The sequence below is a fragment of the Coregonus clupeaformis genome, chromosome 37, assembly GCF_020615455.1.
Source record: "Coregonus clupeaformis isolate EN_2021a chromosome 37, ASM2061545v1, whole genome shotgun sequence".
Lineage (NCBI taxonomy): Eukaryota > Metazoa > Chordata > Actinopteri > Salmoniformes > Salmonidae > Coregonus > Coregonus clupeaformis.
Window position 1 is genome coordinate 7,173,882 of NC_059228.1, and position 19,137 is coordinate 7,193,018.

The 19,137-nt window shown below is 42.1% G+C and overlaps 1 pseudogene; it reads right to left on the reverse strand.

Moving 5' to 3' along the window:
- Window positions 1-3,469: 3,469 nt before the first annotated feature.
- LOC121553294 lies at window positions 3,470-19,104 on the reverse strand (annotated as a pseudogene).
- Window positions 19,105-19,137: the final 33 nt, after the last annotated feature.

Consider the following 19,137-nt stretch of genomic DNA (forward strand, 5'->3'; position numbering starts at 1 on the left):
GCTCTACCAACTGAGCTACACGATGATATGACATGGTGTGACCAGTAAGAAGGTTTTTGATGTCCTGAAGATGCACCTGGCAGGTGTTTGTGTGTGGAGAATGCAAACTGAGGGAGAGGTTGTATTCTGTTCACAGCAAGTGACATGATGCCATACTGATGTGATGCCAATAAGTGTCTGGCAATGGACACTCTTTGGGCATAACACTATCATGCCAAATGCTTTGAGAATCCTAGCGCCCAGGGTGGAAGCCAGTGTACTGTGAATGGGGATCAGGGAAAGTGTCCCTGATTCTCCAAACACAGCAACTGGGGATGACAACTCAGTTTCCTGCACCAAGGGAACCATGCTGCCTCATCACAAACTGTGTGTAGGCAGAATGCCGGTACTCCCGGCGTCATCTCCAGGCTCTGCTGCATCAGCCACTGCCAACACGTCAACCCTATACCGCCTGTGCAAACTTAAATATCTGTTGTCTAAGCAGTAATGGGGCGGCAGGTAGTTCAGTGGTTAAGAGCGTAGTGCCAGTAACCGAAAGGTCGCTGGTTCTAATCCCCGAGCCGACTAGGTGAAAAATCTGTCGATGTGCCCTTGAGCAAGGCACTTAACCCTAATTGCTCCTGTAAGTCGCTCTGGATAAGAGCATCTGCTAAATGACTAAAATGTCAAATGTAAATGTAATGGGTGAAATGTGGCAGCACGCTTACACAGAGGTCTGGTTCCTGACCGCAACACTTCCTCTCTCGGTCTGTAGGCATCTCCCTGCAGTTGCCACAGGTGCACCTGGTACATGTGCAGGTGGTGGCTCACCATTGCACTGCCGGTAAAACTCTAGGACATCAAAAACCAACCCTGGCTCTCACTGAAACATCAGCCTCACCACCTCCCTGTTGTCTGCATCATCCAGATCCCTGATGAGGTATTCCTGAACTAACAGATGCACACATAGCCTATTATCAGTAAGGCAGAATGTGATATTTCTCAACACACCCAACAAAATATATTTCTCATATGTATGGTCAAGGTCTACGATCCATTCAAAGCCAATTCAAACACTACTTTCTATTGCAAATTGATTAATCTAGATCTTGTTTCTATTGAAAGTAGTATGTATGGAGAAATACCAAAAACCTAAATGTATTCAGCCACCAATTATTCTGTTCATACATGAACTATTCAACTATTCAAGGAATAATACTTTATTTTTGTTAAATATATAGGCATTTTCAACATAATACAAACCTGTGAGGCAGCCATTCTATCACGTTGGAGAGCAAAAAGCCTCTCCTCATCCTCATTTCTGTATCTCTGCTGCCTGCCTCTACATGTCTGTCCTCTGCCCCTGGCTCTCCCTGAATGACGTTAGCTAGATGTCCTGCTATGTGAAATACTTTCTTACATCCATTGGCTATTACAAAACAATTTCACAAGGTTGAAACTATTGCAGCTAGCATTGTGTCAAACTAGCTTTGGTTTAGCAAACGTTAGCAAGGCTGGCAAAGTAACCGACAGAACACATCACGGAAACGTGACAAATTGCACAATGTTGCCATATGGTATTACAATACAAATAATTTTTGGAGTTTAACGTTTTATTTCACCTCATCACTCGACATTCTGTGTGTCCAGTGGTTAGCTAGTAAACTGCTGCTGTAGCTGTATGGAATGGCTGGCTAGCTATGCCTATGTAAACAAATCCACACGTTTTAGAATGAAAGGGAGAGAGCATGCAAAGGGGGAATGACTAGGCTTGTTGAGAAAGGGGGCGGGGGGGAGAGTTGTTTGAAAACTGTTGTTGTAATATGCCAAGCTTCCACGACGTGGGAGAAAAATAGGGATATCTCCTTTAAATGTTTAACAAATAAATAATGGAGTGCAATATGAATACAAGCAAACCAAATCACATGTGAAAAGCTGTACGAGGAAGAATATTTTTTGCTATACAAATTCTCATGGTTACAATTCATTTGCAGTGCTTTGTTTATTTACATCCACATACAAGTTGCAGTTATTACATTAAACTGAATATGAACATGGACTCTGTTCTTTATCAATTTGTAATTAAAGGGATTTTCCAGTACTTGTGTATCAGGCCCCACTGAGGAAGAAGGAAGGGGATGATCATCCTACTCAGTGAATTTAACAAATAAATAGTGAAATTAAAGTTATCATTTTCAGATAAAACTATACTAAATATATTCACATATCACCAAATAACTGATTAAAACACATTGTTTTCAATTAAGGTATACAGTAGCCTCAACAGCACTTTCTGGGGTAGCACCATGGTTTAGCCAGAGGACAGCTATTTAGAGCTCTTGCAGCATGAACTGACATGTTGTCCACCCAATCAAGGAGAATGAATCTAGCACTGAAAGCACAAGCTACAGCTAGCTAGCACTGTAGTACATGAAATGTGGTGAGTAGTTGACTCAAAGAGAGAAAAGGACAATAGTTAATGCAGCTAGCTAATTTAGCCTACTCAAACACCCGGCTCAAACAGAGAGGAATGCTATTTATGTTAGCTAGCTGGCTAAGGCTATCAAACACTGGTACTCTTCCAAGTCAAGGTAAGCTTTCGGTTGTATTAATTTGTTGCCACCGGGGCCCTCTGGTGTAGCGTGTTTACTAACGCGTTAGTTCTAGTAGACTATGACATTAGCTAATATGGTGACAACGGTGTAGGCTGTGTGTAGCGGTTATGGTATGGAAAGGTTTGGCTTGGAAAGGTTTTTTCAGCTGGTCACAGACAGCTGTTGTGTTGTGAACTGAAGTCCACAAGAGAAGGGAAAAGGTGAGAGGAGGAAGAGAGCGCGTAGATACGAGAAGGACTTATACAACGAGCAAAGTGACCATGCTGTTTGTATGTGGCTGCTATGAAAGTGAACTGTGTGTGCAGGTGATCAGGGGTATATTCATTCCGCTGATTCTGTTAACGTTTCTTAACTGGTAGCAAACAAAACGGGGATAAACCTACCTGAATTTGTCTAATAGAAACTCTCGATTGCAACTGTTTGGACTAATGATTACACCCTAGATCAGCTAGATGCAGGCAAGACTGTGCAAGGCGGTATTGAATGTGTCACTGTCTGTCACCTTGATTACTCCAATTTGTCTCTCGACCTGTGCACCTACGTTATAAACTTTCATTCGTAGGCTAGGTTATAGCAACCTATTGAGGTAAGACAGTAAATCTGCTTATAGATTATGCATGTATGAACTACACACTGACACATCCAGCCCAAAGCGAGAGGTTGAAAAAATACTTAGCAGTGGCCAAAGTTCTGGAGCATGTCTTTAATTATGACTGGATTCATCATCCCAGTGTATGAAGTAACAGGGCATATTCCATAAACTGCATCCTGTGGCCTTCGAAAGGTTGCTTCTCATGCTGCCCAGTCAATGAAGTCACCCGAATTTGGTGCTCCTGCTCCCACATTGAAGTCTGTAGTACTTGTTCGCCGGTGCCTCAGAGCCCCCTGTGATAGAATAGTTGACCACTTACTGCTGCAGTCTGTAATTATTTTTCCAAGTTTCCTTTTTTTGATCTGTAAAGCAGAAGAAACAATGTTGAGTTGCAGTCTGATTGGGTTTTGAGAAATGCACAGTAAATACAGTATTAATGTAATGTATCTAAGTCCTACCATTCCAAGCTGTGGATAGACACTGAAGGACACTGGGATCATCAGGCCCAGGACAAACGGTGCTGATGTGATGTATAGGAGCCACCAGCAGAGGCCTCCTTTGCAAAAACCTTGCTCTGAAATGACAGAAAAAGATGGGATCAATTTGTGCATAGTTTTAGGTAAATACATCTATTGTATTAGTTATATCATAGGCAATATTTACAAAGCTGTTTGACCAAGTATTTCTTTATAAACGGATTAGCTAATTTTATCATATCAAAACAATGTACAATATATCCATCAAGTAACAATGTAATCAAATAATTGAATAGGTCATAGTGGGAAATGCAGCCCCAGCACAAGACGGGTGACTTCCTTTTGCAAGAGGAACACAAGAAGATTAGGAAAAGCAGCCGTAGTGCCTAACAACGCAGCTCTGGAAAAAGCAGTCTCCTTCACAGCCTAACCAGGAAACATGTCAACAACCATTAACAAAGGTATATTAAAAGCCTGCTAATTCCTTTTTATTTTCCATCAGTAACTTTTTCCTCTCACCTTTGCTCCAGCTGCCTGGGAGATTCCAACAGAATTCCCATTGGAATCAAACACCTGGATTCCATTCTCGGACTCCTCACTAACAATAACCAAGGAGGCTATGGGATAATAGACCAGGGAGGCTATGGGATAAAGCAGAGATCTGAGAGAAGGAACACCAGCCTATCCAAAAATGTGGATAATGGCTTCAGAAACAAACACCCTTTGATCAATAAATCAATCAAGTACTTTGTTCATAAGACACAATCAGTTAATGTTAGGACTCAAGAACTGGGGCACTGATTCTGAACAGAAATGATACCATTTTATCTAAAATTGCTATTTTTATCATTCTTTGTAACGGTACCCTGATGTCCCAGATCAGACTTACTTTATACAGTATTTCAAATCCTAAGCACTTACCTGAGAGGGGAATTGGTAATACGGACCTGAAAAACATCTGGACAGCTGGGCTGCTCATGCTAAGTTGCTGTATGACTATTTGAGGAATTGCCTGAAACACAAGTAAAGTCAAACCTAATGTCATCTTGATAATCAAACAGCCTCTGACAGCCACCATCTACTCCTCTGTTTGACAAGTAATTCATTAACCAAATACATTTCCCTCCCAGTAGTGATACTCACCCCTGCACATGTTGCATATGCAACTGATCTGCCTATCAACAGACCCTGCTTAAAATATGTCTTAATCCCCTGATTGAGAAAAGCAACTAATCATTTGTATTTCTATTAGTATTTATTATGGATCCCACATTTTTCATTCCAATACATTCATAACTGATTTCACAGCACACTAAGTGTGTGCCCTCAGGCCCCTACTCCACTACCACATACACTACCGTTCAAAAGTTTGGGGTCACCAGTCTCAACGTCAACAGTGAAGAGGCGACTCAGGGATGCTGACCTTCTATGCAGAGTTGCAAAGGAAAAGCCACATCTCAGACTGCCCATCTTAATATTGTATTTTTATTGGCCAGTCTGAGATATGGCTTTTTCTTTGCAACTTTGCCTAGAAGGTCAGCATCCCGGAGTCGCCTCTTCACTGTTGACGTTGAGACTGGTGTTTTGCGGGTACTATTTAATGAAGCTGCCAGTTGAAGTCCTGTGAGGCGTCTGTTTCTCAAACTAGACACTCTAATGTATTTGTCCTCTTGCTCAGTTGTGCACTGTGGCCTCCCACTCCTCTTTTTATTCTGGTTAGAGCCAGTTTGCGCTGTTCTGTGAAGGGAGTAGTACACAGCGTTGTACGAGATCTTCAGTTTCATGGCAATTTCTCACATGGAATAGCCTTCATTTCTCAGAACAAGAATAGACTGACGAGTTTCAGAAGAAAGATCTTTGTTTCTGGCCATTTTGAGCCTGTAATCGAACCCACAATTGCTGATGCTCCAGATACTCAACTAGTCTCAAGAAGGCCAGTTTTATTGCTTCTTTAATCAGCACAACAGTTTTCAGCTGTGCTAACATAATTGCAAAATGGTTTTTTAATGATCAATTAGCCTTTTAAAATTATAAACTTGGATTAGCAAACACAACGTGCCATTGGAACGCAGGACTGATGGTTGCTGATAATGGGCCTCTGTACGCCTATGTAGATATTCCATTAAAAATCAGCCATTTCCAGTTATAATAGCCATTTACAACATTAACAATGTCTACACTGTATTTCTGATCAATTTGATGTTATTTTAATGGACAAAAACATTGCTTTTCTTTCGAAAACAAGGACATTTCTAAGTGACCCCAAACTTCTGAAAGGTAGTGTATCTACAACACAAAAGCCATGTGTACGTGTGTGTGTATAGAGCGTATGTTATCATGTGTGTGTATGCATGTGTCTGTTCCTATGTTTGTGTTGCTTCACAGTTCCCTCTGTTCCATAAGGTGTATTTGTATCTGTTTTTAAAATCTGATTCTACTGCTTGCATCAGTTACCTGATGTGGAATAGAGTTCCATGTAGTGATGGCTCTATGTAGTACTGTGCACCTCCCATAGTCTGTTCTGGACTTGGGGACTGTGAAGAGACCTCTGGTGGCATGTCTTGTGGGGTATGCATGGGTGTCTGACATGTCAACACCTCTCACAAACACAAGCAGTGATGAAGTCAATCTCTCCTCCACTTTGAGCCAGGAGAGATTGACATGCATATTGTTAATGTTTGCTTTTTGTGTACATCCAAGGTCCAGCTGTGCTGCCCTGTTTTGAGCCAATTGCAATTTTCCTAAGTCCCTCTTTGTGGCACCTGACCACATGACTGAACAGTAGTCCAGGTGCGATAAAACTAGAGCCGGTAGGACCTGCCTTGTTGATAGTGCTGTTAAGAAGGTAGAGCAGCGCTTTATTATGGACAGACTTCTCCCCATCTTAGCTACTGTTGTATCAATATGTTTTGACCATGACAGTTTACAATCCAGGGTTACTCCAAGCAGTTTAGTCACCTCAACTTCCTCAATCTCCACATTATTTATTACAAGATTTAATTGAGATTTGGAGTTTAGTGAATGATTTGTTCAAAATACAATGCTTTTAGTTTTAGAAATATTTAGTACTAACTTATTCCTTGCCACCCACTCTGAAACTAACTGCAACTCATTAGTTGAAAAGATATGAAACTCATATAAAACACAGATAAAATGCAGAACACAGCAAGTGGGAAGACATAATAGGGTGGAAAGAAGGTCATTTCTTAAACTATTTACTTTGTCAGAAGAAGTATTTCTGTTTGCTTGATTGAATTCAGCGCTTTAACTCTGAAGCATCTAATTCTAATTTTGAACAGTATTGAGTACATGGTTACGTACAAGTCCCTTACCTGGCAGAATAGAGCCGGTTTGACTCCACTGTGTGGCAACAACCTGAAGGAAAATGAAAAGTCTGTTAATCAACCATTAATGTGTGGTGAATACGAGATTATATAAATTACAGTTTTATTTATCGCTTTGGTGCAATTTTCACAACTCTTGGTACAAAACTCAAAACAGATCATCAACAAGGCAGTTGTTTCAAAATTTTTAACACATTTTCAATTGACTAAGTACAACACACAAACTAACGCGTTAGTAAACCCGCTACACCAGCGGGCCCCGGTGGCAATAAATAAATAAAACTGAAAGCTTACCTTGACTTGGAAGAGTTCCAGTGTTTGGTAGCCTTAGCCTGCTAGCTAACATAAATAGCATTCCTCTCTGTTTGAGCCGGGTGTTTGAGTAGGCTAAATTAGCTAGCTGCATTAGCTAGCTAGCTAAGCAAGTGAAAGTGGAAAAATAATAAAATGAAATTTAGCTAGCTCCCTCTCTCTCTCTGCTGCTTCTCCTTAATATTTTTAGAAATTAATTTGTTCAAAACTGTTCAACTATTGTCCGTTTCTCTCTTTGAGTCAACTACTCCCCACATCTTGAAAATATGTATTTTCAGGATGTTGAAATCAGGCCAATTTTTTATTCTGAATGAAAGCTGAAAATAAGTCATTTATAGACGTCTATGTTTGGGCCAAATCATACTGGCCCTCCGTGGGAATCGAAACCACAACCCTGGCGTTGCAAACGCCATGCTCTACCAACTGAGCTACATCCCTCCCGGCCATTCCCTCCCCTACCCTGGACGACTTGTGCGCCGCCCCATGGGCTACGACAGAGCCTGGATTCGAACCAGGATCTCTAGTGGCACAGTTAGCACTGCAATGCAGGGCCTTAGACCACTGCGCCACTCGGGAGATGGTCCAAATAATGATGATCCATGCTTCTTTGAAAGTATATATAATAATTTATCAAGCCTACAAGCAATACAAGACTATATTATTATGGTGGGAGATTATAACACGGTTTTAAATACCTCAATGGACCCATAAAGTCTGAGTGGCGCAGTGGTCTAAGGCACTGCATCGCAGTGCTAACTGTGCCACTAGATCCTGGTTCGAATCCAGGCTCTGTCGCAGCTGGCCGCGACCGGGAGACTCATGGGGTCAGCGTCGTCCAGGGTAGGGGAGGGAATGGCCGGCAGGGATGTAGCTCAGTTGATAGAGCATGGCGTTTGCAACGCCAGGGTTGTGGGTTCGATTCCCACGGGGGGCCAGTATAAAAAAATATGTGTTCTCTAACTGTAAGTCGCTCTGGATAAGAGCGTCTGCTAAATGACTTAAATGTAATAAAGGAAATCACACCATAAACTATCACCCTTATGCATTTAAGGAAATCACGAATATCATGGATATATTGGAACTAGTGGATATATGGAGGCTTAAATATCCTGACCTAGTGAGATATACATGGCGGAGGCTCAATCAAGCTAGTCGTCTTGACTACTTTCTTATGTCATTCTCGTTGGCACCAAAAGTTTAAAAATTGTTGATAGGGGACAGAATGCGCACCATCAAATAATTGGCATATACATAACTCTTACAGAATTTCCACATGGGCGAGGATATTGGAAATTTAATCAAAGCCTATTGGATGACAACTTGTTTTTAACAAGGACAGAGGAATTTATAACTGACTTTTTCCTACATAACATACTGTAGGTAAAGCAGATCCCCTTATTGTACGGGACGCTTTTAAATGTGCCTTTAGAGGCCATGCAATTCAATACTCATCTTTAAAACAAAAGCAATTTGAGTCCAAATAATCCATATTAAGAAATGAAATAGAGGGACTAACAGTACCATAGAGGCACAGAAATGGAGGAACTTATTCAAGAAAGATCAAGTGTAATATATTATACAAACAAAGCAAACTTTTTTATTTCAATCTTCAACATATAAATGCTACCAAAAATATATTACTGAAACTTGTTGCAAATGACGGAGTCACCCATGATTCACCAAACTATTTTTTGAAAGAGGAAGCAAAGTAAATTAAGCATATGTTTTCATTTCAGTCTCCTCCATCTCCACTAACTGAAGTTAATTGTAAGGATTTTTTTCCTATTAATAATGTAAAATTAACAGCTGTACAGAAAGACTCATGTGAAGGCCAAATTACAAAGGAGGACCTTCTTGATGCATTTAAAGCCTTTAAGTCCGGGAAAACTCCAGGGTTGGATGGTTGAGGTATGCCAATCCTTTTTTTATGTACACTCCTATAAAAATGGTGGATTATCAGATACTCAACAAGAAGGTCTGATTTCATTATTACTGAAACAGGACCCAAGTGGTAAATGTGAAGATCCAGTCCATTAAAAAAATTGGAGGCCCTTACACTTCAGTGTTGTGATGCAACAATTCTAGCAAAATGCGTAGCGCTTAGAATTAAAAAGGTATTGTTGGATATTATTCATCCTAATCAGACAGGTTTTTTACTTGGACAATACATTGGAGATAATATAAGACAAGTACTGGAAACAATAGAACACTATGAAAAGTCTGGGAAACCAGGCCTGGTATTCATAGCTGACATTGAAAAGGCTTTTGATAAATTACGACTAGAATTCATATATACAGTGCATTAAGAAAGTATTCAGACCCCTTCACTTTTTCCACATTTTGTAACGTTACAGCCTTATTCTGAAATGGATTAAATTAATTTTCTTCTTCAGGAGTTTTTGCAAATGTATACAAATTTGACTGATACTCTATTTTAATATATTTTCCTTTATTATTTTCCCCTAACCCTACCATCCCTCCCCGAATTGGAGTAAACTAATAGACAACAACTCTTAGTCTTCTACTTCTAGCTTAAACATACTATATACCTTTTATGGACACAGTATATTTTACAATAGGACACACCCACTCATTCTAGGTTTTTCTTTATTTTTTAAAACTATTTTCTACATTGTAGAATAATAGTGAAGACATCAACTATGAAATAACACATATGGAATCATGTAGTAACCAAAAAAGTGTTAAATGTTCAAACAGCCACCCTTTGCCTTGATGACAGCTTTGCACACTATTGGCATTCTCTCAACTAGCTTCATGAGGTAGTCACCTGGAATGCATTTCAATTAACAGGTGTGCCTTGTTCAAAGTTAATTTGTGGAATTTCTTTCCTTCTTAATGCATTTGAACCAGTTGGGTTGTGACAAGGTAGGGTTGGTATACAGAAGATTGCCCTATTTGGTAAAAGACCAAGTCCATATTATGGCAAGAACAGCTCAAATAAGCAAAGAGAAACAACATTCAATCATTACTTTAAGACATGAAGGTCAGTCAATCCAGAAAATGTCATGAACTTTGAAAGTTTCTTCAAGTGCAGTCGCAAAAACCATCAAGCGCTATGATGAAACTGGCTCTCATGAGGACTGCCACAGGAAAGAAAGACCCAGAGTTACATCTGCTGCAGAGGATAAGTTCATTAGAGTTACCAGCCTTAGAAATCGGCAATTAACTGCACCTCAGAATGCAGCCCAAATAACAGACACATCTCAACATCAACTGTTCAGAGGAGACTGCGTGAATCAGGCCTTCATGGTCAAATTGCTGCAAAGAAACCACTACTAAAGGACACCAATAATAAGAAGAGACTTGCTTGGGCCAAGAAACACAAGCAACAGACATTAGACCGGTGGAAATCTGTCCTTTGGTCTGATGAGTCCAAATTTGAGATTTTTGGTTCCAACCGCCGTGTCTTTGTGAGACGCAGAGTAGGTGAATGGATTATCTCCACATGTGTGGTTCCCACCGTGATGCATGAATGAGGAGGTGTGATGGTGTGGGGGTGCTTTGTTGATTTATTTAGAATTCAAGGCACACTTCAACAGCATGGCTACCACAGCATTTTGCAGCGATACGCCATCCCATCTGGTTTTGATGTCTTCATTATTATTCTACAACGTAGAAAATAGTAAAAGTAAAGAAAAACCCTTGAATGAGTAGGTGTGTCCAAACATTTGACTGGTACTGTATAAATATTTACAAAAAATATATGGGGGATTGGAAATGATGCAGACAATTACATTGATGGAAGCCACAATCTATCTGCAATATTAAAGCTGATCTACCCCCTAAAAAAAGTATTCCTGGACAACAGTTGTGATTGTCCATTCCATATTGTCCATTTTACTTTGACCTATACTGTTTTTAGGATGTGTTGTTTGTTAACATGACAGCTCATTTTTTATATGATTGAGCACCATTTAGAAAGCTGCATGATGTAAAAAGTGTCCATCTCTTTACATTGTCATACATTTTATCTCCAGCCAGTAGGCTACAGAAAAGGCCACATACTCTTTCTACCATATCCTTCTACCATATCCACAGCGGGCCGGCTGTGAGCGTATCACCCTCTTTCAGGCCCTGTATGAGGCATGCAATGATTTCAATCCAGACCTAGGCCTATGTCATGCTTGGATTCACCAGGTGCATGAACAATGAGGACATTTACTGCGATTTTGAAGAGAACCTTTGGCCAAATGCTCAAGACAGGCTTGATGCAAACATGTTTTTTTATTAATTTCATTTGATTACATTGTGAAAGATGTCTTCAATGATCACACCTTTGATCACACATGGGATAGAAATGGTGGAAATGTGATGTTCAGTCACTTTTAATGGGTATTGCCTAATGCGAAAACAGTGTGCTGTACTGTAATTTACAGTACTGTAGCATTCTACATTCAAAGGGCAATTTAGGAACATGTATGTTGCATTTTTTGCTATTGGATTAACTGGTTGTTAAAATAACTACATTGTGAAGATATCATTATGTCGTGTGAACAGAAGACTACAGAAACAATCATAGATATTAAAACTTTGCAAGATTTCAAAATAGATGTTTAACTCAAGCCATTATGAATTATGTTAGGACTTTTCAATTCACTCTGAATGGATTTAGTACAGGTTGTAGATTTCGCTGGTTGTAGTATCTCACTTACAAGAGAAAGCATCCATGCTGCATCTCCAGCCTAGAGGAAACAGAACTTTATTTAAAATGTATAAAATGAAGACATTTGCCATGATGACAGGAAAACGGTAAAACGTACTGTACCTTTTCAAAAAATGTTGCATACCTTTTCATCATTCAGCTTTCTCTCCCCACTTTCAATGAGTGAGTGGGTATTTTCTATTTCAGCCTGAGAAATAAAGATATAACCTCATTTTAATATTTTTCACCTTTTTGAGCTACAAATCATGGTGCTTCAAATTCTCTGTGCAGCAAAAACGCATATTCAAAGAGATATAACCCCAAATGTGACTCATTGACAGTGTGGCCTCCTTAGCCTTAACTGTTTGTTACAGTCTACTCTACAGCCTTGGCAAAGTCGACCTTAATGGCACATGTTGTGTATTGGGGTTGTGCTGCAGAGCATCATGCGCACATTCTATATACACTGAACAAAAATATAAACGCAACATGTAAAGTGTTGGTCTCATGTTTCATGAGCTGAAATAAAAAATCCCAGAAACGTTCCATACGCACAAAAACCTTTTTTATTTTTTTTATTTGGTGCACACATTTGTTTACATCTATGTTAGTGAGCATTTCTCCTTTGCCAAGATAATCCATCCACTTGACAGGTGTGGCATATCAAGAAGCTGATTAAACAGAATGATCATTACACAGGTGCACCTTGTGCTGGGGACAATAAAAGGCCACTTAAAATGTGCAGTTTTGTCACACAACACAATGCCACAGATGTCTCAAGTTTTGAGGGAATGTGCAATTGGCATGCTGACTGCAGGAATGTCCACCAGAGCTGTTGCCAGAGAATTTAATGTTCCTTTCTCTATCATAAGCTGCCTCCAACATCGTTTTAGAGAATTTGGCAGTACGTCCAACCGGCCTCACAACCGCAGACCACGTGTAACCACGCCAGCCCAGGACCTCCACATCCGGCTTCTTCACCTGCGGGATCGTCTGAGGGGTGGTGGGGGGTTGCTGAGGAGTATTTCTGTCAGTAATAAAGCCCTTTTGTGGGTAAAAACTCATTCTGATTGGCTGGGCCTGGCTCCCCAGTGGGTGGGCCCGGCTGCCAAGTGGGTGGGCCTATGACCTCCAAGGCCCACCCATGGCTGCTCCCCTGCCCAGTCATGTGAAATCCATAGATTAAGGCTTAATGCATTTATTTAAATTGACTGATTTCCTTATATGAACAGTAACTCAGTAAAATCTTTGAAATAGTTGCATGTTGCGTTTCTATTTTTGTTCAGTATAAATGCTTGAACTGATTCCCATCTCCCGTCTCATCATTATTGAATTGTTTTAAAGACGTGGTTATGAAACGCACAAGACGTAACAAAAGATTGCCGAGGATTAAGTCTGACCCAACGGGAACTATTCTGTCAGGAAGAAGTCGATTTTTACAAGTTTAAAACTTATTTTCCATGGTACAGTCTAGGATAATGTTAGCACAGTGTATTGCTAGCAGAGGCAAGTGCATAGTCGAGCTAGCTAAGATAATTGGCATCGTCATGGACGGCAAAAAAGGATTTGAGACTGACGTCGGAGCGGGAAAACAATGTTTGGTGCTGTATTAAATAAACTATCAAAGCACTGATGTTCTAAATTAGAGACAGACTAGTATGTGGGATACGGAGTGAAGCTACACAAAAGCTACTATTGACTGAAAGTAATCTGACCTTGGCAAGTGCCATTGAAGTCAGTGTGTCCATGGAACTAGCTGCTAAAGAAGCTCAGCAGCTGGGTTCATCAGGATGAGTGCACAGAGTTGCAACTGGAAATCAGAGACAGGGAAATCAAGGCATATGCTTCTACTGTGCAAACCGGGACCTCAGGCATCTGCATGCTGGTGTAAGGACATGGATTGCAGAGCCTGTGGTAAAAAGGGACACATTGAACAAGCCTGCGAAAACAAAAAGAGCTTAGAGAAAACGACAAAGACTGAAAACAAGAAAGAGACATTACAATGAAAGAAAAAGAGACGTGTTCATGCTGTTGAGCAGGAGATCACTGAGGTGAGTGGCTCATCAGATGAGGAATTCACTCTGAATATACTGACTGTTGCTGTGGGGCTGCAAGGCTACTATGTCTCTCCCTTGCTAGAGGGGCAGCCGGTGCGTATGGAGATTGACACAGGGGCAGCTGTATCTCGTGTCAGAAACAGTCTAAAAAAAGCCACAAACACCTTCCACTTCACTAAAGACTTACCCAGGTGAATCTGTCACCGTGAAAGACATCATCGAGGTCACAGTTCAGTTAAACGGACAAACTGAAAAGCTGCCACTCTATGTCATGAAAGGAGTCTATCCATCACTACAGGGAGGTTCGTAGTTGGAGAAAATCATACTGAACACATGGAGACACAGGCCTACCCACCATCTTAAAGAAACATGGAGAAGTATTTAATGGAGAGCTGGGTAGCATGAACGTCATTACAGTTAAGTTTAGCATTAAGCCAGACAGCAAACCAAAGTTTCTGAAAGCACGACCCATACCTTATCCTATCAGACCAAAAGTCGAGGGTCAAGTGGGCGCTTTAGTCAAGAACAAAGTACTGGAGCCGGTCAGCGTGAGTGAATGGGCGACACCCATTGAACCAGAAGGATGGTGGAATCTTTAAAGTCACAGTTAACCCTGTGTTGTCCGCTGAGCAGTATCCGCTAACACAGATTGACAAACTTTTTGTGGTCTTAGCTGGGGGTCTGCAAAAGTTCAGCAAAATAGACCTCTGTCAAACCCACTTGCAGATGCACGTGGATGAAAAGTCAAAGGAGCTGCTGATTGTCGTGACACACAAGGGGCTCTTCAGGTACTGCCGTCTACCATATGGAAAAACAAGTGCACCAGTGCTATTCGAGGGCGATGGACCAGATCTTGAGTGGATTGCCAGGAGTACAATGCTACCTGGATGGCATCCTCGTAGGTGGAAAGGACAAACTGGACCATCTCCAGAACTTGGATGCGACCTTATAGAGATTGAAGGACTACGGGCTGCGAGTTCGTAAGGACAAATGTTCCAATCTTCGGACACGTCATCGGCACTATGGGCCTTCGCTACGCTCTGTCCAAAGTCAAGGCTATCTTAGACGCCCCAGCTCTTCAGAACGTGAGCAAACCATGTTCTTTCCTGGGGTTACTGAATTAGTACGGACTCTTTATCCCGAGGTGAGCAACGAAGCTGAAGCTACTGAAACAGTTGCTTTGTCAGGACAAAACATGGAAATTGACAGAACTATGTGAGGAAGCATTTGTGAAAACCAAGGAAACATTACTAAAATCTGAGGCATTGACACACTTCGACCCGTCATTGCCCATCCATATAAAATAAAATAAAATGTTATTGGTCACATACACGTGTTTAGCAGATGTTATTGCAGGTGTAGCGAAATGCTTGTGCTTCTAGCTCCAACAGTGCAGTAATATCTAACAATATCACAACATATACCCAATACACACAAATCTAAGTAAGGAATGAATTAAGAATATATACATATATGGACAAGCAATATCAGAGCGGCATGGACCAAGATACAGTAGAATAGTATAGAATACAGTATATACATATGAGATGAGTAGTGGTCCTCTGTAGCTCAGCTGGTAGAGCACGGCGCTTGTAACGCCAAGGTAGTGGGTTCGATCCCCGGGACCACCCATACACAAAAATGTATGCACGCATGACTGTAAGTCGCTTTGAATAAAAGCGTCTGCTAAATGGCATATTATTATTATTTATTATGAGTAGTGCAAGATATGTAAACATTATTAAAGTGACTAAGATACCGCAGAATAGTATAGAATACAGTATATACATATGAGATGAGTAATGCAAGATATGTAAACATTATTAAAGTGGCTAGTGTTCCATTTCTTAAAGTGGCCAGTGATTTCTAGTCTATGTCTATAGGCAGCAGCCTCTAATGTGCTAGTGAAGGCTATTTAACAGTCTGATGGCCTTGAGATAGAAGCTGTTTTTCAGCCTCTCGGTCCCAGCTTTGATGCACCTGTACTGACCTCGCCTTTTGGATGATAGCGGGGTGAACAGGTAGTGGCTCGGGTTGTTGATGTCCTTGATGATCTTTTTGTCCTTCCTGTGACATCGGATGCTGTAGGTGTCCTGGAGGGCGGGTAGTTTTCCCCCAGTAATGCGTTGTGCAGACCGCACCACCCTCTGGAGGGCCTTGCGGTTGCGGGCGGTGCAGTTGCCGTACCAGGCGGAAATTCAGCCCGACAGGATGCTCTCAATTGTGCATCTGTAAAGGTTTGTGAGGGTTTTAGGTGCCAGGTCAAATTTCTTTAGCCTCCTGAGGTTGAAGAGGCTCTGTTGCGCCTTCTTCACCACACTGTCTGTGTGGGTGGACCATTTCAGTTTGTCAGTGATGTGTACGCCAAGGAACTTGAAGCTTTCTACCTTCTCCACTGCGGTCCTGTCGATGTGGATAGGGGGGTGCACCCTCTGCTGTTTCCTGACGTCCACGATCATCTCCTTTGTTTTGATGACATTGAGTGAGTGGTTATTTTCCTGGCACCACACTCCCAGAGCCCTCACCTCCTCCCTGTAGGCTGTCTCCAACTAGCTTGTGATGCTAGACCATATGGTGTGGGAGTAGTCGTGTCCCATATCATGCCTTCCGGTGAAGAGAAGCCAACCACTTTCGCATCGAGGACATTGAACAAAGCAGAAAGTAACTATGCATAGATAGAATGAGAAGCCATAGGCATTATTTTTGGAGTGCGTAAGTTTCACCAGTATCTGTACGGGAAAAAGTTCACCCTTCTTACAGATCATCGTCCACTGACGACCATTTTTGGACTGCAAACTGAGAGTCCGTCACTTGCTGCAAGCAGAATGCAAGGGTGGGCTTTGTTGTTGTCAGCACACACCTACGATATCAAATAAAATAAAATCTAATTTTACCTGTCACATGCGCCGAATACAGCAGGTGTAGACCTTACCGTGAAATGTTTACTTGCAAGCCCTTAACCAACAATGCAGTTCAAGAAATAGAGTTAAGAAAATATTTACTAAATAAACTAAAGTATAAAATGAAAGAAAAAGTAATAAAATAACAATAACTAGGCTATATACAGGGGGTACCGGTACCGAGGTAATTTGTACATGTAGGTGACTATGCATAGACAATAAACAGCGAGTAGCAGCAGTGTAAAAATAAAGGGGTGGGGTGGGGGTGTCAATGAAGATAGTGAGGGTGGCCATTTCATTAATTGTTCAGCAGTCCGCTTGCCGTGCGGTAGCAGAGAGAACAGTCTATGACTTGGGTGACTGGAGTCTTTGACAATTTTTTGGGCCTTCCTCTGACACCGCCTCGTATTTGGTCCTGGATGTCAGGAAGCTTGGCCCCAGTGATGTACTGGGCTGTACGCACTACCCTCTGTAGCGCCTTACGGTCAGATGCCGAGCAGTTTCCATACCAGGCGGTGATGCAACCGGTCAGGATGCTCTCGATGGTGCAGCTGTAGAACTTTTTGAGGATCTGGGGACCCATGCCAAATCTTTTCAGTCTCCTGAGGGGGAAAAGGCTTTGTCGTGCCCTCTTCAAGACTGTCTTGGTGTGTTTGGACCATGATAGTTTGTTGGTGATGTGGACACCAAGGAACTTAAAACTCTCGACCTGCTCCACTACAGCCCTGTTGATGTTAATGGGGGCCTGTTCAGCCCTCCTTTTCCTGTAGTCCACGATCAGCTCCTTTGTCTTGCTCACACTGAGGGAGAGGTTGTTGTCCTGGCACCACACTGCCAGGTCTCTGACCTCCTCCCTATAGGCTGTCTCATCGTTGTCGGTGATCAGGCCTACCACAGTTGTGTCATCAGCAAACTTAATGACGGTGTTGGAGTCGTGCTTGGCCACGCAGTCGTGGGTGAACAGGGAGTACAGAAGGGGACTAAGCACGCACCCCTAAGATGTGTTGTTGCCTACCCTTACCACTTGGGGGTGGCCCGTCAGGAAGTCCAGGATCCAGTTGCGGAGGGAGGTGTTTAGTCCCAGGGTCCTTAGCTTAGTGATGAGCTTTGTGTGCACTATGGTGCTGAGCTGTAGTCAATGAACAACATTCTCACATAGGTGTTCCTTTTGTCCAGGTGGGAAAGGGCAGTGTGGAGTGCGATTGAGATTGCGTCATCTCTTGTTCTGTTGGGGCGGTATGCGAATTGGAGTGGGTCTAGGGTTTCTGGGATGATGGTGTTGATGTGAGCCACGACCAGCCTCTTGAAGCACTTCATGTCTACTGACGTGAGTGCTACGGGGCGGTAGTCATTTAGGCAGGTTACCTTTGCTTTCTTGGGCACAGGGACTATGGTGGTCTGCTTGAAACATGTAGGTATTACAGACTGGGTCAGGGAGAGTTTGAAAATGTCAGTGAAGACACTTGCCAGTACACGTCCAGGTAATCTGTCTGGTCCCGCAGCCTTGTGGATGTTGACCTGTTTAAAGGTCTTGCTCACATCGACTACGGAGAGCATGATCACACAGTCATCCGGAACAGCTGATGATCTCATGCATGCTTCAGTGTTGCTTGCCTCGAAGCGAGTACCGCAAGTCAGAACTAAACTGCAACGCAGATGGACTTTCCAGGTTACCACTACCTGTGGTCAAGCCAGAGTCACGCCAAGTGGACATCTTCTATTCAGACAAGTGGAAAACGCACCAGTCACTTTAACACAAGTGTGGAGAAAACGACCCGGTTTTATTATCATCAAAGAGCTCCTGAACTGAAACCTTACCCTTCCATGAGATTTTAGATGTCAGTACAGTCCGGTTGTCTGCTGTTGGCGAGGAGAGTTAGAATTCCACCTTCGCTGAGAAAACCAGCGTTGCAACAACTACACTCAGGTCATTGTAGAATGGTTCACATAAAGGAAATTGTACGAAGCTACTTCTGGTCGTCTGGATTGGTTGGAAGCGTTGAGGAGAAAGCGAAAACATGTTCTTCATGTCAGGAGGTTCGCAACGTACCTCAACTTGCACCTCTTCATCCGTGGGATTGGCCGGAGAAGGCGTGGCAACGCATACACATCGACATCGCAGATCCATTCGAAAACAGAATGTTTCTCGTGGTCATGGATGCTCATAGCAAGTGGCCAGAGGTTGCCATCATGAGGTCT